Source organism: Lontra canadensis, unplaced genomic scaffold (genome assembly GCF_010015895.1).
Source record: "Lontra canadensis isolate GAN:19392208 unplaced genomic scaffold, GSC_riverotter_1.0 scaffold58, whole genome shotgun sequence".
Lineage (NCBI taxonomy): Eukaryota > Metazoa > Chordata > Mammalia > Carnivora > Mustelidae > Lontra > Lontra canadensis.
Window position 1 is genome coordinate 12036107 of NW_022631052.1, and position 20797 is coordinate 12056903.

Consider the following 20797-nt stretch of genomic DNA (forward strand, 5'->3'; position numbering starts at 1 on the left):
GTCAACACAATTTGTTTTCCAAGCTGAAATCAAAATTTTAAATTACTATGACACAGAAAGGAAATTGTGTAGGAAACAATGTTCAGGTTACACTTCTGTTTTACCAGAGCAAAAAAAAGAAAAAAGAAAAAAAACTCAAGTAAGTAGAATGATGTTTCAACTTAGCAATATGTAAAGATCCATCCATATAATGACCGCCCCCTCCCACAAAATCATCAGTCATGGCTCCAGCAGGGCTCAAGCCTGCGCAGGGTGGGCACTGATGGAGAAAGGAAGGGGTCAGCTTCCAAGTTTCATAAAGTAAATGACTGTTGGAGAGCTTCAGAAGCAGGTAGGTAGAAACACCCTAGCTGTTGGAAAGTCAGAGTGGCAACAGGGGGAAAAAAAAAAAGCATGACCCCCCTGCATAATTCACAAATTAAAAAAATGTCTTTCAAAGAAGAGCAGGAAGGGTTCCAAGCCGAGCAAGAATTTCAGATTAGCAGAGCAGAGCAACATTGTATGCCCAGGCATAGCTGGGAAGACGGTCGCGGGGGCTGGCCCACCTATTCCGGGCTTTCCCCGGGCCATCTGTGTGGCTGAGGCCTGGACCAGTAAAGGCCAGAGTCGCGAAGACTCGCCGGAGGGGCAGGGAAGCGGCTGGTTGACACCATGAGGCAGCGGAGGAGCAAGCCGTTGGAACAAGAGGCTCTGGGGTGCCCTGTGGCTCTCGGTGCACCCGGGAGCACGCCGACCCTGCCTCCTCGCGCACCACGCGGCGGCCACAGCGTCCTGCCTGTGTCTCTCGCCCACGGGGCAGTGCGGAGATCAGCAGCGCTGTGGGCCTGATCTCTAGAGGCCCGCGTCCAGCCGATCTTGTGTTTCCAATGGGGGCTAAGGGCTGAAGCCGGTGAAGTTTCCAGAATCTTCCGATCCGATGGATGCAAGAAGCCAGGAGACCCAGGCGTTGGCTTCGGAGCGAGTTTGCAGAGAAAAGGCTGAAGCCCCCAGAGGAGGCTGGGCCGCTCACCGAGGGTTGGGTGCGGACGGAGCCCGGGGCCCCCCACAGAGGGCACCGGGGAGTTCTCACGCTAATGCCACGTAGCTCTCCAAACTAGGCCTGCTCACTGTGCCACGTTCTCCACGTTCTCTCCCTTTGGATCGTCAGCATTCCGAAATAACGGGAACTCGGTGTCTGAAGCGGAGGGAGCGCGGCGGATAGAGGGGATGAGTCTCACGTGCGCACACACGCGTGTGTGCCCCCACGCATGCTCGGCAGGCCGCCCCCGCTGCTACAATGAGGCCCCGGGTGGCCGAGGGCGGGTGATCTGGGAAGGGACAAGGGAGCGTTACTGAGAAGCTTGTGCATCAGAGCCTTTCCTGGGGTCGGAGCGCTTGCTGCAGACAGAGCGCACACCTGGCAGCGTCAGAAGCGGGAACGTGCCAGCGCGTTCTCGGTGCCGGGAAACTGACCGCTGCCCTGAAGATGCCTCCCGGGGGTGAGCAGGAGTCCCCCGGGCGTGATCTGGGCTCTGCACCCTCTGCCGGCTGCAGTTCAAACTCACTTCACCTTGAGAGTCATGTGGAAGGTCCTGGGCAGGGGCAGGGGTCCCTTTTACCCAGGGCTACACACTCACTTGGATGCACACGCATGTGCATGTGTGTGAACAGAGAATACAGTATTTAGTAGAACGGCACTGTGGGCTGCTCCCCGACTTGCTGTGGGCGCTGTCCCAGCTCCCCAGGATTTCGGTGAGGTTCTTTCTGTCCTAAATGTTTCCCGCTCACCAATAGTCAAGGAAGATTGTTTGTTTTCCAACCAGATCACTTAAAACGAATAGGAACTACGCCCTTCAATATCTAAACTAGAACGTGGAAAAGATGTCACTTAGGAAACCTTGAAATCCATTCCCTGGGGGCCTGCACGCACCTGGAGTTTCCAGGTTTCTCACAGCCGGAATAGCCCATTGATCAGTGTGATTTGTCACCTTAGAACAACAGGGATCAGTCCCCTTCCTCTCCCCCTGCCCCCCAGGCCAGTGCCAGCCAGCCTCCTCGGGGGCCGCAGGCTGGGAGCTGTGCGGGTCCCATGGAAGATGACTCAGACCTGGGATCCAGGAGCAGCCGCCACACGACGGAAGTGAAGCTTAAATGCACCGTGTTGCCTCTGCGGGAAAGCCAGAAGAGCCTGCCAGTGTCCCAGAGGAGCGCCCCCGGCAAGCCTCTGGCTGACGGTGTGCGCCGACAGAGGACTGACTGATCCCCCGGCTCTTCTGTGTCGCACCCTGGCCAGGGTCAGCTCCCAGACTTCAACTCCAGGCAGAGGGTGTGCGTGTGTACACGTTAGCGCAGGGAGAACATAGATTACTTCTTGTCCCGTTTGCCCCATCCGTAGATGAGCACTTTGTACATTGTTCATTTCTAAGTTTTAGGAAGTCGGCCTCTGTGTATTTTGAGCCTTTGCACCCTTTCTTCAGCAATTTGGAAAGGCACCCTCCCAAGCTTGGGGTGCTGGGCCCAGTCGAGGCTCTGTGTCAGAGAACCAACCAACCTACCGTCAACGACCACACAGAGCGATTGCACCTGCTTCCTACACATCTCTGGGACCATTGTCTTTTCTCGAATCATCTCAAAAATGGCTTCAACTCTCCATCCTCGTCTCTGTAAGTGACACGACAGTTTATAGACCCAGCAACCCTCTCCTCCATCGAAATTCTAGACGTGTGATGTACCGTGTATCCCCTGTGATGTGGAGGGACAGGCCGGGTGGTGGAGGTTACGGGAGGACGTGGCTGGCGCGGCTGGCAGATATTTTTGTATGTGAGATACACAATACGACTCACCGAGAAGTGTGCTGGAATAGATACATTTTACAGCAGAAGCATGCAACACTGTAGCTTTTAAATGTACAGCCCTCCTACTCCGAAATATCTGAACCCATGGTAGGGGAAACACCGGGTAGGAACGCGGCCTGGACAGGGCTCGGCTCATTGGCAGCATCACTGATGGAATCTGCCAGAATATTTTGATCTTACTCTTCATTACTTTCGGATTTTTTTTTCCTCTTCCCCCCCCCTCCGGAAATACTTCAGAAATAAAGTGACTACATTTCCCAGCATAAAGTATATTCTAACCACAGGGTAACTCATCATTTTTAACATGAAAATAAACATTTAAACCTTCTTCTGTGGTTTCTTTATTTTACGCACACAGCCCCTTTTCAATTTTAGCCCCTGTATGATTTCACTATATTGGTATCTATTTTTTTTTTTCTTCTTAGCCAGAGATTTTTTAATACCTCTGATAGAGCAATAAATGGAAACCAAAAGACAATGTTTCTTGAAAGTTACCAACAGCTTTCACCTTGGAAAGCTTCTTATTTGCTTTCCCAGCCAGGGGAACTTATTCCAGGATGTCTCAGAAGGAGGGCTCGTGGCACCCACATCCCTGGCCAGGGTCACACCATCTTGGACTCAGCGCTGACATGCAGGATACTGGCCCCCAGCTTCGGTCTCCCTTCTGGTCTTTCTTTGTGAATGACTCATTCGTGTATGTATTTGGGGTAGGGACGTGGGTACTGAGGACCAGGACAGGCAGAGCTATGGAGACATAAGAAAAACCCAGGAGCTGCTCAGCCCTCACAGTTCCTCCATTGGCGCATGTGTCCTTCTCGACACTGCCAGCATCACCTTTGGCATCTTGGCAAATGCTGCCCCTTGCTTCCAGGATGAGGCAGTTACTTGATCTGTCACAATATGTTCCCCTACTACACGGGCTCTGAAGACCTCATTTGGGGCAGTGGGTGGAAACCTGGGGGCTCGGCTTATGAAATCAGATCTGCAGAGTAACAGGCTACAGATGAGCCCCCACGCTCTCCCGGGGACGGAGGATTTCCCACTGGCCACCTCCTCTTCCTCCTCCTCCTCGTCCTTGGAACACAGGAGGACAGAGCATGGCCCCCGCAGGCTCTCCCCAGGCCCGAGGGTACACACACGTAGTCCAAAAACTTGGTTTTCTAAAAGAGAAGAGAAAACGAAGCTTGGAAAAAGAAGGTTTGTAAAAGAATGCATGTTTGTTTTCTTTCGATTTTTTGTGTGTGCAAAATGCAAACCCCCACGTTTCCAATTTGGGGGCTGTTGCTTCTATGGGTTTACGCAGGTTAGATCGGTGATGGGGGGGTTTTTTGTTTGTTTGTTTGTTTGTTTTTAGAAATTTTGAAAAGATGAGAAAGTGCAGAAGCGATGCACCCGGGGTCTTCTAGGAATTGAGGTGAGCGGGACACTGTCATTTCCTAGATGGAAAATATCAGTCCAAGTCCAATAGGGACTCACTGCCCCGGCCCAAGAATGTAGTTGTGTCATCAAAACTGGACAATCTTCATGTTCCATGAGATGCCTTTATTATTTCTTTGGCTTTAATTATTGTCCTCGATCAGTTCAAGACGAAACTTTTTAATTTGATCTTGAGGATTGAAATCTGGTTAGAGACTGCAGAAGCCAAGAGGACAGGTGGCCTTTTTAATGGATCTGCACTGCCCGTTGGAAGAACACACTTACCAAACAGAGGGATGGATGTTGCTCCGGGATTCGGGGTCTGTGTGATACCGACCTCTCGACCCATTTGAAAATAGTACTCCTCTAGGCTTCAATCACTGTTGACCTGACCCTTCTATCTTTTCTTCCTCTGGCCAAAGAGCACGTACCACTTTCTGGTTCCCATGGTAAGGTTGGAGCTCAAATAATTTGCTATTTTATGATGACCTCCTTTGTAGGAATTTGACTCACCGAATGAAATAACACCAATGCCAGTGTAGACGCTGCCCAGGTAATGCAGTTTCTTCACCTAGAGAGGCTTCCTTGGAGAGCGTGCCTTGTTTTCTTTGTCATGACGACTGCAGGATCTTCTTGTTTCATCTGGGTCCGTTCCCACTTAAGGCAAACATGCTCTAGACCCATGGATATTTTAGGCCGAGAAGGAGCACCCACCAGGCATTGGTAAAGCACAGCCTCCCAGGTTCTCAGCCCCGTATTCCACTCTCTGGGTTGTGCGTCTCTCCTGGGCACATCTGGAAACTTGCGTGGGGGCCTTTTACTATCCCCGTGGCTCAGCTGTTGTAAGTCACCTACCACTGGCAGTTCCCAACCCCAGAGACGCCAAGGCTGGCCAAAGGAGGGACCCACGTGCTTCCTCTGGGCACGCAGACCACCAAGCGAGTGACTTCCCTTAGCTGCCCTCCACGGGGAGCCTTATTTTGAACATCAGTTTTAAAATTCAATGCAGATTCCAGGAACGAATCTATTGCCCAATCCTCCCCCCCTGGTCTTGGGTTTAAGCCAAAGTATGGAAGGCAGGAGCTGAGAATAGAGAAGTAATAAGTGAACAACGATGGGTACCATGCAGCAAATCAGGGTTCTTGGTGGGGGACCACATGTGTCTCCCTGTGGTCAACGATTCTTAAGATGCTGCTTATCTACACCAGGTCTCCAAAGAGCATGCTGTGTGCTCCCAACTTAAATCTGTCAGGTCCCCTGACTCTTCTCAGGCAGGGGGATCTGATTTGGGCTGCTAAGCACAGTGAATGGCCAAGCCCACACAGCCCGCTTCTGGCTGGCTTCATGGTGACAGTGGGGGGTGGGGGGGATATTTGGTCTGGCATTTGAAAAACAAAGGTGTTATCCCCTACCTTCTACTTTTCTGAGTTGGGTTCTTGTTGCCTGGTACACGCCCGATATTATAAACGGAGCATGCTGTAATAACATTGTGCTTCTATATACTTTCTCAGTTGTATGACGTCTTTCTCATATTACCCACGGTTTTCAGGATGATCTGTTGTGTGTGTTCCTTGGTATACTGAACATATCTGTAAAGGCACTTCCAAACATTTTGAAAATGAAGAAATAAAACATGTTGGACGATTCCTTGTTATAGTAAAATAGTCAATTGGTAGGTTCCAGGAAATCACCTCATCCTCAAATAGGTGTTCAAAGGAGGGTATTAAGAAGAACTTAGGCCCGGTGTAAAGGCAGCTGGCCGTGTCTTCAGAGTCTTGTGGACAGTTATTGGCCGAGACCCTGAGAATTAGAGAAAAGAAGGGTTGACTTAAATACGAGAGCAAGAATCCAAGGGAAGGAGGCTTGCTCGGTGCCCCAGGGGAAGTATGCTGGCCGAACTCTCCAGGTTAGGAAGGTGCCTTCCGGAAAGAGGACTGTGGTGGTCCATGAGTTTCTGTAGTGAAGACATGCACATTCCGTTCTTGGAGAAAGCCAAGAAAAGTTCATTTTTCCTTAAAGCTTACAAAGTTGAATTTTCATGAAAGAAAAATCTTTATTAAGAATCATCCCTGTCAGGCGGGGGCAAGCCAGTTTCACTTATAAAATTGAGTCCCAGGAAAACCCACGTAGGCACCAAAAATTCTAGTTCAGATTCATTGTCTTGGGATGTGTTGCATTCAACTCCAGGAGGGCTAAACGATTTCAACACACCGGGTCTCCACGCCGCTGCAGAGTGTGAGTGGGAAAGGGACCCCATCCCAGCACGCTCACACTAGGTTGCCCGAACTAAAGCCTGCCAGGCTGACCGTGCCTCTGTCAAAATGCAGCTTTAGAAAAGCAAGCTCCCTCCCCAAGGCAGTGTCAGGTTGGCTGTCCCAGGTATCTCTGAGGACTGTGAGCCCACCGTCCATGCTCCCAGTTCAGTGTGATCGTTACAGGGGCCTGGGGTGGCTTTGTAACCAGGGAAGTGGTCAGCGAGACTCTAGACACACAGAGGTCTGTGCAGAACTCCCCTCCCTTCCTGCAAAAGGCATGAGCTCTAAAGAGAGAACAGTTGGCATCACACATGCATTCTGAGTCTTGACTCCTTCAAACAATGAAGTGGTCCAGAACTCAAGAAGGCAGCATCTCTGGGACCTTGGAAGCCACTTTGAGGCAAGCTCCGTCTGCATGAAGGAACACCAGGTGAGTCTCCAGGGTGCGATGGACAGACTAGCACATGAAGGAGAAGCCTGCTCGGTTACCGGGTCATTAGGGGTTGGGGCTGGTCAAAGTGGATATTTTTGTATTCTGTTTTCATGCTGTCTGCCCTAAAAATAGTCCGCATGAACTTGAATACTGCGTATCCAGTTTCTAGTTTTTAACTCTGCGGGATTAATAATGGATGGTATCAGAGTTCGACACCCCTTAATAGCATTATTTTTTCATAAAACAATGGGGGAGCTTGTAGTTCCCATTTTTCTTGATCTACCAAAATGTTAAGACCATCTTTGACCTCGGAGCTTTCCAGTGGCCCATATGGCAGGAATCAGAATGTGCATTAGATTGTCGAGGTTGGATGTGGGCAATGTTCCTTCCTGTGCACCCTGGGAAGGTGGCCCTGGTGGCCAGTGAAGGCGGGGGCAGGTAGACGATCCGCGTTTGCTGTTTCCCCACGTGGATCAGATCTGCCCCCAAGGGGGGCTCCTTCCTGCTCAGTCCGGAAATGCTAGTCCTTGGAGCTCCTTTGAGGAACACAAAGAGGTTCTAAACATGAAGGTGTGATACATCAGGGCTCTCTGAATTAATGAGATCTTTGTCCTGACCCATCCCTTCTTCTCAGGGAGGCTCTGCACTTCCTGTCCTTCCTTCTGCGACCTGAAATCGGGGTCTGACCTGGGGACACTGGCACCAGGCCTGGGGCAGCCTTAGCCCCATACACACCCAGACTCTAAAATGCAAAGAGAAAACCATCAAACTCAAATCGGCTACAGAAAGACAATATCATGTCAGCTTTGTTTGCGGTTAAGTTTAGAAGCTGTAACATTTTCACGGCTTTTGGAGACAATTCACAGGTGAGACTTTCTAACTTACCAAGATTTCCAAATGTATACAGTGATGCCCAAGCGATTGTAGCCACTTATAAAGAATAAGGATTTAGGGAAACTAGATATTTTTGGAGGCAAAAGAATTCTATTTCATATTTACATGTGGTTGTATTTCAAATGTTTGATCTGCCTTGAAGTATGACCTCACTGACGGAAGGGCATCCGGGAGTCCACAGAGGCCTTGAGCGAGCCCTGGTTCCACAGACCGCCTGGAATTTTCCTGATCCTGATGATGTGTGTGTCTGGAGAAGGCATGACCACAGGAGACCTATTAGTAAATTATGGAAACACTGACACTATTCACCTTGCATTTTATTTAACTTTTTATAGTCACAAACCTGTGGTTCGAAGATTCTGAACTACTTTTCAAAAACTTACCTGACCTTAGCGGCAATATTCTAGATAGTGAAACCCACCAAATACGCTCTATTGGACATTAACGTAACATTATAGAACAAAGCAGGAAACCTCCAGGTGGGTTCTCACCTTGAAAAGAGTATTTATTTTCGTACGAGATGATGCAGAGACAAAATAACCACTAACTTACTGTGACATTAAAGGGTCCAACACATCAACTTTGTCACCAGGTTCGTGGATCTGGCAGAAGGCCTGCGGAACCCCATGTCCTGAAGATCCCAGGAGGAGAGAATGAGGGCAACAGTCACTGAGTCTTGATGGGCAGATAAAATCAAGAATTTCCAGGTTGAGGGACTAGAACATGCTAAGGCAGGAATTTCCACGTGCTTGAAAAGTCCTGTTAGAGCCTGGCTGAGTGGGAGCGATGATTCCCATGCGGGGGTGGGGGGCATCTAACAGGAAAGAGATACGGCCTGAGATGCATTTTTTTTTTCATAGAGTGTGTGAGAGGGGGTGGGGAGGGCTGGAGGGTGAGGTACAGGGAATCACAAGCAGGCTCTGCACTCAGCACCAACGTGGGGCTCGAACTCATGACCCTGAGATCATGACCTGCATCGAAATCAAGAGTCAGCTGCTCAACTGACTGAGCCACCCTGGCGTCCCCGTGAGATGCATTTTTTAAAAAAAGATTTTATTTATTTGACAGAGAAAGGGATCACAAGTAGGCAGAGAGAGAGGGCGAAGCAGGCTCCCTGCTGAGCAGAGAGCCCAACTCGGGGCTCGATCCCAGGACCCTGAGATCATGACCTGACCTGAAGGCAGAGGCTTAACCCACTGAGCCACCCAGGCACCCCCTGAGATGCATTTTAAAAATGAACCAAAGGCATACCAACCCCACATAGGGCTCTGCATTAGCCACCCACGTGCTGTGATATTCCCCATTCCAAAGTGTCCACCGTCGTGTAGGAGGTGGGGAGCCCGGGCAAACCCAGCCAAATCCTGGTAATTCCTAAAAAACAAAAAAAATGTATAGAAAGTGTTGCTGGATGACTTGGGCCAAGCAGGTACATTCAAGGACACGTTTGGGTCCCATGGTGCTAGAGTGTCAAGCATGACCTTTCTCCACGTGTGGTATAAGCAGGACACCAGGCTAGCTCACTTGGAGGGAAAAACAAAAACAAACAACAACCACAACAAAAAACACTAAAAAGGCGTTCCGGGAACTTAATCTTCCCCCTTGAAGGTTTCAGGCCATATATAAGGGTTTGAGAAGTCCGTCTACAAAGCAGTATGTCCAGAAAATGTTCTCCATGCAAAAGACTCATATCTAGAATATAGAAAAAACCACCTGTGAGTTAATAAAAAGACAAATGGCACAACTGAAAATGGGTAGAAGACCTGAGTCAAAGCTTCCCAAAGGAAGATCTGTGAACAGCACAATGAGGGGCTTATATCATTTGTCATTAGGGAGATGCCAGCCTCAGTGAGAAGGAAGCTCTCCTACCTTCTGCCCATTGTCGCTAATCTCAGAAAGACCAAAGCACCATTGTCTGCAGAGATGTGGAGGAGGCAACACGGTCAGACTTGGTTGGTGGAACTGTGAAATACTATCCTTCCTTTGGAAGACATTGTATCAGTTTCTGGTTAAGTGAAATGTAGATGTAACATATTAACTAAGAGTGGCATTCTTGGGTATTTACCCCAGAGCAGTTAAGAACACAGTTCCACCCAAACAAGGATGTTAAGAGTGGTTTCATCTGAAATTGAGGAAAACCGGAAACAGCCCAAAGAGTCTAAACAGCCATCCAAGGAAGAGTGAATGAACAATTGTTTCTTTTTCAAACAGTAGGGCAGGGCTGAGAAATTTAAAAAAAAAAGCTACTTATTTATTCCTCTCACCTTATTAATGTAATGCACTGGTTTTTGAAATGTAGTTTCTGTATTTAGTGAAATAAAAGACACAAAACCCAAGAGGACACACTATATGATCCAATTAATATGAAATTCAAGAATAGCAAAAAAAAAAAAAAAAAAAGTCTGGGAATAGAAACTAGGGCGGTGTTTGCCTTTGTTGAGGATGTATTTTCACTGGAAAGGGACGTTGACTTGGGTGATAGAAATATTCTTTGTTTTGACCAAGAACTGCATTACAGTTCACAGAACTAGACACTTAAGACATGTGCGTTTCTTTGTAGGTAAATTATACCTAAGTTCAGTCATGGAAAACCCCCAAGAATCCAAAAACAAAGTAAACCAAACCCAGATGTTCTCCTAGAGATCGTTTCTGCTTCTGTCCCTGCACTGGTGGGCAGATGCTCCCCGATCTCAGGATTGCCACACCTCCCCCGCCCCCCTCAAAAGAAGAAAGGAAGACTTGGAGATTTTCGTGGGCTTTGTAGGCAGGATGGGGATTTGGGGCTGCGGAAGAAAGAGTTTCAGTGAAGAAAGGAAGGAGCAGCAGACGGGACCTCCCCCTGCAGAGGATCCCACCTTGAGTCTTGAATCGCAGGTGCAGAGAATGGGCGACTGGCTTCCCTTCGAATCTCTGAGTTCTCGGTGGGACCTGTTGTGGTCTGGAGTAGGCACTCACAGACTGGTCACCTCCAGCTTTGAGCATCCCTAACTCATTGCCACCTTACACCGTGCAAACACCTTCATTACCTGGATGCCTTGACAGATAAAGGTCCACACTGCACACTCAGCCTCAAGAATGGTCTTTCCTGGTGGCCTCATTCAGGTTCCAAGGGGAGCACCTGACACTCCATGGTGCTCCGTGTGGCCTGTTGTGGCTCAGCAGTGCGTGGAAACCAGAGGCGGATCTACAGTGCCCTTCCGGGCTGACCACCACACCCTTCCAATCCTAACTCGTCCCGGGGCAGCTGCACAAGACCTGGCTGGGGTTGTCTGAAGGTTGGAAAAAGGACTGGTTTTGCTTGGGGCTTCCTTGGACCATGGTAGCCAGGGCTGTTGATTGCCTTCCTGTAAATACACAACTGATTTTAAGAAGGAAAAAAAAAAAAGTAGCCCAAAGCTGTTCTGCAGAAATCTGAAAACACTGTATCACAAAATTCCCGATAAGCTTTGCTTGATGACACAGTCTATGGAGACCTCAAGCCACCTTCGAGTGGGGCTATCACCTTGAACAAGTTAGAGACACTTCATTTGGCAACAGGTAATAAAAACCTGAAAAAATCCATTTCTTTGGGGATGAAAGAAATGGAAAAAGAGCCCAGGCGCCTTTCCTTCTGTTTGTGGCTCATATTCAAGGATAGCTCTCAGCCCTAGACAAAAACACTCTCTAATCTCAAGGGACTGAAGCCAAAAAAATATTCAAAAGCCCCTTAGATGACCTCCAACAACCTTCAATGTCACCGGTGGATGGTTTGGGTGATTTTGAAAAATCCAAATCTCTGTTGCCAGAACAGCAGATATGTTGCACAAAACAGAAACAACTGTTATTTCCAGTCTTGATATGCACACATTCTGCTAATAGTCTCTACCTCTGGCTTGTGGGTGCATTAGAGAAGGTTGTATGGTTCTATTTCCCCCTTTGCATCTATGCCTCATTTTCAGTATAATTGGATGGCTAAGATAGGAGAGTAACAGTCAAAATGCAAGCAATAGTGTTCTTGGGTTACTCGTGGCTCTTAGGATATGACTTACTTTTGCAAGTTCCGGTTCTAAAGGAGACTGAGAGAGAAAGGGGCAGAGCTGGTAACTCTGCACTCACATGGAGTCTCCCAGACACTCATGCAGCCTCCCACAGTCCCTGCTCGTACAGTACCACAGACACCATCAGTTTGGGGGGGGGGGTAGGAACGGCAGGCGTGCGTGTTGCATGGCTATCCCTCTGCTCCCATGCCCAGTCTGTTGTCCCATCTGACCTCTCTTACAAACACAAGCACAAATTGTTAAGAATTCCAAGACAGTGACGGCAAAGCATGAAACCAACCCCGAGGAGGGAGAGGCACATGCTGACTGTAGGACCAGAAACACGAGATCGTTAACCCAGACATGGTCACTTAAGTGGTGCAGAATGTTTGGATGAGTGACCTAATCTCCCTGATCTGTTTCTTCGCCTGTAAAATGGAGAGAGTGGTACCTACCTTGTAGTGGATGGCTACAAATTAAATGAAATGAGACAAGAAGGTTGATACTTCCCATGTGTTATTTTACTCCCGTAGGCAATGCCTTGCCAGTCGATGAGCTCAACACAGAACCGTTCCATGATCAAGTTAAGCCTGTCCCATTCTCAAAGGCTTGTGCTGGAGACCCACCATGTCAGTGCTGTCCTCCTGGTGGGACGCTGGGGCCAGTTCAGGGGTCAGAACACCCTTCCTTTCTGGCAGGCTATCATGTCTGGCCACATGTTTATGGATATTTCAAGCCTTTTCTGAGTATTTGAAGGAAGAAGGAAATTCGAAATACGTATTCTAATCAACATAGGAGCTGTCAGTCACTGACTTAATTTCATGCTCCCCGCAAAGTTACATTCTACTAAGTTCCCCAACTTGTCGTTGGGAATATTGAAGCATCACCCTAAACCCAATGGACAGAGCTGGGATTTGCATCCAGGCAGCCAAAATCCTACCCCTCCCGCAGACTGTGCTGTTCTCCAGTTTCAGGAAAACTCGCATATTGCAGAGCGTGTCAGAGAGGGGGGTAACGCCCTGCCAGCTGCTTCGTCTGACAATTGCACCATAGCGTTCCGTGCACAGAGCGAACTTTTTTAAGAGCCCTGGAGAAGAGACACTTTACACTGAATTGTCAGGCACCTCCACCGATTGAATGGCAAGGAGATACGAAAATAAAAGTACTTGAAAGTCCAAGTGATGTCTGCCAGAAAATGTGACCCATTCTGGCAATTTCCCCAACACACTGCCTTGGAGAGCACCTGTTTTAGCAAGTGAAGCCCACATCTGCGTTTTGTGTCCTGGTTTAGTCTATTAAAAACCGGATGCCCTGTCATCTCTTGCCCCTCTTCCCCTTATCACATTGCTGGGTACCCCTCTGAGCCAGCAACCTGTGTTCAGTTACTCATCCTTGTGGTAAAATGTGAGACACCAAATAGACCAGAAGCAAGAGATGAAGATATGAACACACCCCATGCCCCACCCCCCAAAACCCATTAGCTTTATCAAACTGACAATTGTGTTTTCCTTGGAGAAAATGCAAGTCCGCAATAAATTACCCAGTAATTTTTGAAATAGAAAACATGGTCATTACCCCAGAATATCAGGGTACAAACATTTGTAGGAAATTTGCAGTCTCATTAATTCTCCATATGGCATGTTTGGCCTCAAAACGGAGTGAAACGTGAAGTGAATTTCACTGTCTCACTCTAAATTCAATACTACGGGACTAGATGTTCGATTTCCCCTGTGATTGATTATGTAATGTGTGTCTATTACGGGACATCTATTTCCTCTGCCTTGGGGTGATTCGTTTCTATGCAGGGAAGATATACTACAGTGGGTGCCTCGTGGTTGTTCCCCCAAACCGTCGTTCATCTCAATGTGTCCACTGGCACACCTGCACACTCGCAAACATCTGTCTTGCCTCTGTGTACAAAATCAAACCGTCACCAGCTTCCCGCTCATGACGATTCCTTATGGCACCTCTGCTCATGAGCCTGATGGAGGGGACTGTCCCAGCACATCTCTGTTTCTGCTTCAGTGGTTCCTACGAGGACTTCCATCTAGGAATGATGAAGTGCAATGACAACGGTGATGATGACGAAGAGGAAGAGGATGATAGCAATGGGCAACGATGAGGATGATGATGGTGATGATGGTGACGCTGGTGGTGGTGACACTGATGATGATGTACAATGACAATGAGGGTGATGATGGTCACGTACAGCAACAATGATAATGACAGTGATGGTGATGGTGTTGACACTGATGGTGAGGATGAGGATGATGATGGTGATGATGGTGACGCTGGTGATGATGTACAATGACAGTGAGGACGATGATGGTCATGTACAACAATGAGGATGATAAAGTTGACGATGGTGATGGGGATGATGGGGATGAGGAAGATGATGGTATGTACAACAGCAACGATGATGGTGATGAAGACGCTGGCGACGACTGGTGGTGGGGGCTGCCCAGGTGGGGTGGAGCGTTGGCTCCCTTCCATCAGGCATCACACACATCCCACTCTGTTGTCTTTCCCCTTGGTCATGTGACCTGCTTCACCCCAAAATTTTGTGATGGGCATTTATGCACTCTTCCTTCCAGTGCGTGCTTACTGAGCACCAACTCTGTGACTGTCATTGTTCTGCGCTCCGGGGATGTGATGGCAAACAGAACTGAAATTTTTGGGGCTGGAGACAGGTGACAGACAAATACATAAATGCAGGGGAGGTGGGGAAGGTCGCTGTGGGTAAAGAAATGTGGAGAAGAGTGAAGCGGGGTGGGGACTCAGCTGGGGTGGGGGCAGTGGTGCAGAGAGGAGTGGAAAAGGGGACAATCAGCAATATTGCAATAACCCCTGGGATAGTGGGGGCATGGGAGTGTGCCGAGAGAGGAACAGCAGTTGCAAAGTCCTCCAGTCTGGGAGCATATGTGATGTGTTGGAGGAACAGCAAAAGGACGGGGGCTGGATGTGATGGGTGATGAGGTCAGGAATGCTGATGGAGGGGCTCCCAATCATGCAGGGTCTGGGAGACTTTGTGACTCCCACCAAGCTGGAAGTGGCAGGAAACCCACCATGGATTCCCCTCCTCACCAGGGGTGTCCCTTCTGTTCTAGCCCGTTGGGCCCTCGGGGCTCATCATATGCCCCCCAATCCCGCAGTGAGGGGCAGAGAGTTACTGTTCTATCCTGTTCGTGGTAGACAAGCAACCTGGAAATATTTTTGGCAAGCGGAACTAACAGCTGCTTAGTGAGTGTTAGGTTACGGATGTGAGCACAAACCCCATTACTAATAAAAATGCACATGTCAAATGACTTGGGAGAACCGACGCAGTCTTCCAGCCGGAGCATTTTACACTCGGGTCATAGTCTCTGGCGTTCTTGCTGTGATCAGTGTTGACTTGGGGAGTTCTGAAGTGACTTTATCCTATGGCCTGGCTTGGCATCGGTGAAGTCATAAAAGCACACAGGGATCATGAATGCATCACCAGGGATGGATGGGACATTTCCACCTCGTCTGGCTGCCCTCCGGTCCTCTGTACCGCGCATTTCTCCAACACTGAGCGAGCTGGATGCAGAAACACGCGGGAGCGCCCCTCTCCTCATAACCGGATGCTCAGATTCAACCATCAAGCCCACGGCCACTTCTGCCACGGGGAAACAACAACAGTGGATTCTTCCCTCGTGCAAATACGTCCTGAGCAACGCTTTGGATTTATAACTACGAGATGCTACAAGATAATGAAATGAGTATTTTAAACATCCTGCCTTACTTAAGTGACAGTTCAACTTTTGCGTGGGTCAGGCATCATCACATTGTTTCATTGGGCGGGGTAAATACTCACTGGGCTTCAGAGACACCCTGTAACTAGTGCTTGTGGTGGGGGAAACTAGGTTTCCTTTGCCACCTGTAGCTCTGTCTGGCTCCTGGTGTCCTCGAGCCCAGTGGGAAGGAATCCTTCCACCGCAGCTGGTGGGTTTTCTGCGGTAGTCAGGTGGGTTGTTGGAGCAGCTGACACTACCTCTGCTTAGCTCAGGGTTAAAGGCTAATTCTAGACCTGGAAAATTGGATTAACAGCCAGAGCTAATCACCAACAAATAATGGGATGAGGTTCAGGCTGATGAGCCAACCAAAGCCGTTCTTTGGTTTAATGGGAAGCAGAGTCTGTTCACAGAGCTGCGTGTGTTTACTCACCTGTGCCCCCGATGCTCTGTGGGCCACCTGCCAGGATCTCATTTAATTCTTGCCCCACCGGTATGAGCTGGGTACGCTCATCCCAGGGCCTGAGGGAGCTGAGGGGATTGGAGGGGACTGAGATTCAGAGAGAAGTCTGTCCAAGGTGGGACAGAGAAGGAAAGAGCTGAGATTCCATTTTAGGCATACTTGCCTCCAAGACATCCTGAGGGGTGGTTTTGCAAAGTCCACGGGGCAATTGCAATTCTCTTTCCAAAACCCCCCACCCCACCTCCGCCCGCCAGGCGCCCAAAGCAAAGGTGGCTTCAGGATTTGTAAGAGGTGGGGCTTCTGTCCTGGGTGCACAGGCGAAAACTCCGTCCAGCCAACGCAGCAGCCCCAGCCCTGCAGGGCCAGGCTCTGCTCGTCCGGGATTGGCTCCTGCAGGCTGTCATAGTGCCCCTGCGCGTCTCCCTGGAGGCGGCGATCAGCGCCCCAGGCTGTGAGGCCCGGGCGGGACGCCGTGTGCTCGGGCGCGCCCTCTCGTGGGCGGGAATGCACCGCGCGGATCGGGTCCTGCAGGCGGGACGCACCTGCGGCTTCAGCTCCCGCCCTCACTCCCTTTATTTTCTTTCCTGCTCTGCCCTGCCCCACCACTTCTAATAATCTATTTAAACCAGTGGACCTTCTTCCCCCAAAACGCACAAGTGAGCAGAACTCGGCTGGAAATACCAAAATTCAGCCGCTGGCAGGCCCTCTGCAGCTCGCCCACAGGAGGCCTGGTGCTCGCTGGGGCCTCCGCAGCTAGGGGCTGATTTAAAGAGACGGCGGGCCGGCCACTTCAGTCCCCCCCCCCACCAGATTTCTTTACTTAACATAGATAAATAAAGTCAACGTGGGATTTCCGAATAAACGGTGTATTTTCAATTCTTACGTTTGAATAAGCAAATGTAAAAGGTATTACACATAATTCACAAGATACAGGATTTGGGAACACCCTTCCCGAGACCACCCAGGAGAAGCAGACTGGCGTTCCCAACCGTGTGATGAAGTTCTGTTTTGCTCGGTCCTGTCCGTGTGGCCTTGACACTGGCTGTGGAGCTTTCTCGGGACATAACTCAAAAAACCCAAGCTGATTCTGATGAAGCACGTCGGGCCTGAGCCCAAACTATGTTTGTTCTCCTTCCCCCACTGAGATCCCTGGCCGGAAGCATCTGGTTTCTGTCTCCTGTGTCCAGCACCCGTGTGTGTGTGTGTGTGTGTGTGTGTGTGTGTAGGGCAGGCATGAGTGCTTACGGACCCCCTGCACTGGGATGCCTTGGAGGGTTTCTGATCACAGCACAGGCTGCCTTAGTGAGCGCCTGGGATGTGCGGCTGCAGCCCCAGAAGGAGGAGAAATGATTGACCCCCTTTCTTGGGGGAAGGGCAGGGGGAGGAGCACGGAAAGTCAGGGACAAGCACCAGGGGCACTTGTGCCCAGGATGTCAGGAGTAACCCTTGGGCTACCCCGATTCTGCAGGAGGAAAACAGAAGACAGTGGGGAGCCAGGATGAGCGAGGAAGGGGCACACGGTGGGGGAGTACTGAAGGCTGGCCAGAGCGCTGATTTCCCACTCTGGCCCAAATGTCGGCGAGATTCGAAGATTCTTTTGATGATGGGAGACAACACAGTGACCCTTGGAGGGGTCAAAGGCAGAGCTCCTTGCTGCTTATGGTGCCAGGCGGGGCCACTCAGGGACCCAGGACAAGCAGCCGCAAGCTGGGACTGCAGGGGGAGCTTACGGACAGCCGGCAGAGAGGGGGAGGGAAGTTAGGCTTTGTGGGCTCCCCGTGGACTGGCAGCATGAATAATTTTGTGACTCTGGGGGAGCCTGTCTCAAGTAACTTCGTGCGTGGCCCCAGGGACCTAGGGAGGTTTGTTGTGGCTTGCAGCCCCAGACCCATGTCCTTCCTCTCATGTCCCTGGCTGGTGGCGTGGTTGGAAAGCCACCGGTCTAGTGAGCTCTCCTGCCACAGGACGGCCAGCTGGGCATTCTCCCCGTGTTGTTAGTGTCCTAACGTAATGTCTACAGGAAACAGCTGCTGTTGAACACAGCACTGTGGGCACAGCCATGCCTGACTGCTTCCTATTAATTCCATTCATAAATCAGAGTCAAGTGGCTGGTCCTCAGAGGAAAGCAGCAGGACTTGGGGACAGTGACACAGCCATCCAAACTCCATGTAGGGAAGTTGCTGGAATGTTGTTCATCACCCTGTTGGTTACTCCGATTTCCTTTACGGGACGGGAGGGGGAGAATGGTGCAATGTCTTGGTTCGCTCTCCAAGCTCCTTGGCCCAGGGGCCACTGCTGTGTTGGTGCTTGGGGTTGGAGAGAGACAGAGAGTGAGAAAGGTTGCTGGCACTTTCCAGACCCTCCCCACATCTTGGGTCTCGTGGAGGGTGGCTCTCATATTTCCTGAAGGATGAGCTGCCTGAGTTCTTTTATTTATTTGACAGAGAAGAGAGAGAGACAGAGAGCGCACAAGCAGGGGAGCAGCAGGCAGAGGCAGAGGGAGAAGCAGGCTTCCCACTGAGCAGGGAGACCCGTGCGGGACTCGATCCCAGGACCCTGAGATCATGACCTGATCTGAGGCAGAGGCTTGACCCGCTGAGCCACCCAGGCGCCCCTGGATCAGCTTCTGTCATCTGCTTCCTTCTCTGTACTCCTCGCAACCCAGGCTGGTCCCAGGAAGACCTGTGACATTTGGGGGATGAAGGACCCTCATGCCTCTGTCCCCAAAGAGTGGAGCCGAGTCTCTCTGCCAGCCCAGGGCGGCCTGCCCTGCAGACGGAGTCGGTCTGGCTAGGGACAGCACCTGGAGCTCCCGGGGGCCCTTAGCCGGGGAGACCCCAGGAGGCGCCTGGCCACGGGGGGATGGAACCCTGTCTGAGAACGGATCTCGCCACCGCTGCAGCCACGCCACCGAATTCGGCAGCAGATCCGCGGCCAGTCCATCCTGGGAAGTGACGGTGTCACCGGACATTCAGTTTGGGAATATTTGTTCCTCCAGCTGCTCTCGAAAAATGACAGCTTGGCTTGAGAAAAATGCACTTCTTCTCTCATGGTCCCCATTCCACCAGGCATTTTCGGCTCGTGGGACTGAACGCTGTGTGCGTTGTTCACGCCACTGTACCAGTCTGGACCCGTCTTCCATAATGAGGCATTTAATGATGAGCACAACAGAGATTCCAGTATTTTCCTCTAGCTACAGTGTCTGTCAGTAAATACCCAGAATAAATCATAAAGAGCATTTGATTGGGTTCGGGGTCAGCTCTGACGGTGTAGACGTGCCCTGCCTCACGCTCTGGCTTCCTAATGACGCCTCCCAACTGCGCTGGGCGGCCGCGGCGGAGGAGGCGGAGTTCCTGGTCTGGGCACCTGGGCCCCTCTGAGCTTGGCTTCTTCGCCCGTGAAAGGTGGGGAGCTTCGTCCAAACCAGGGGCTGCGAACCCGGCCGTTCGTGAGCTGAACGTATTGTTTTTGAATCTGACATTTTCCCCTTTCTCAGGGACATTTTGGGTCTCGGCATACAACGCTTTCAAAGGCTGAATAAAATGGGACGATGGCATGGAGAGCGCGGTGGGACCTTGTGTCTGGGATGGTCAGGGACCCCCTCGTTGGGGCGAGGCGGGGTCAGCCACACGAAGGCCGCTGGCTCTGAAGGGGGGACAGGCGCGGTGTATTTGAGGGACGGAGGGAAACCCCTGCAGGAGAGGGGGAAGGACACAGGGCTGGGGTCCATCTCGGAGACGAGGATGCAACTGAGTTCGGGTTCACGGTTTAACTTGACCATAAGATATTCTATTTTGTAACAGAAAGCAGAGAAGTCGTAGGATCTGCTGGAGTTTCCCCACAGGGGAGGGGAAAAGGCTCAGTTCAGACATTTGAAAGGGGCAGGCGGAGACAAAGGTTTTGATCCCCTGCTACAACCTATACTTTCAAGGTAACAGATCCTGGTGAAAGGCGAGAGGAGGAGATGTGGGTGGATGACATCACGGTTACAAAACTCTCATCAGCATCGCCTCCTGGGTCCCACCTGCTCCGTATCTGTCCTGGTGAGGCTGCAGCACTGTCCATCTGGGCTCTGTCTCCTCCACGAACACCCCCGCCCCTGCCCCCCCCAGCACCAGTGTCACGAGCACTGTAGGAGGAGCCGACGGAGGACAGGAACGCTGCCTCTCGGAGCAGGGTGCTTCTCACTGTCCACAGCGCCTCATACACCTCCCTCCCCTTGGTTTGCAAGACCCCCAGGGAAGGCAGGACAGGTGTCATCCCCTGTACGTTACAGCCGGGGACATCGAGCAGGTGTAGCTACAGCAATAGCGCTGTGAATTGGTGGGATGTCTGGGGCTGGACTCCATCCTCTGCCCCCGGGGGCCCTGCTGCTCCTCCAGGACTCACAGTGATGACCCCTCGCTGCCCCGGGGACCAGACAGTGAGGCTTCAGGGCTGTGCCTCGAGGGGCAGCAGATGGACGCAGGGCCACCCCTGAGCCTTTCATGAAGTGCTCTGGCTGGAGGAAGCCTGGGCTGTTGGCAAGGACGCAAATCAGAAAACCTCAAGCTCCCTTGAGTGAAGACTCTTCCCAGGCAGCCCTGCCTGAACGCCTGATAACAATCCGTCCCACCCCAAGGAGGAGGAGGGGGGAGATGCCCCAGGGTCGGGTGCAGGGGATGATGGTCTTTCCTTTGGTCCTGAAACCACAGAGTCCAGGGGCAATAAACGCTCGTCCATCAGGCTGGTTAGATG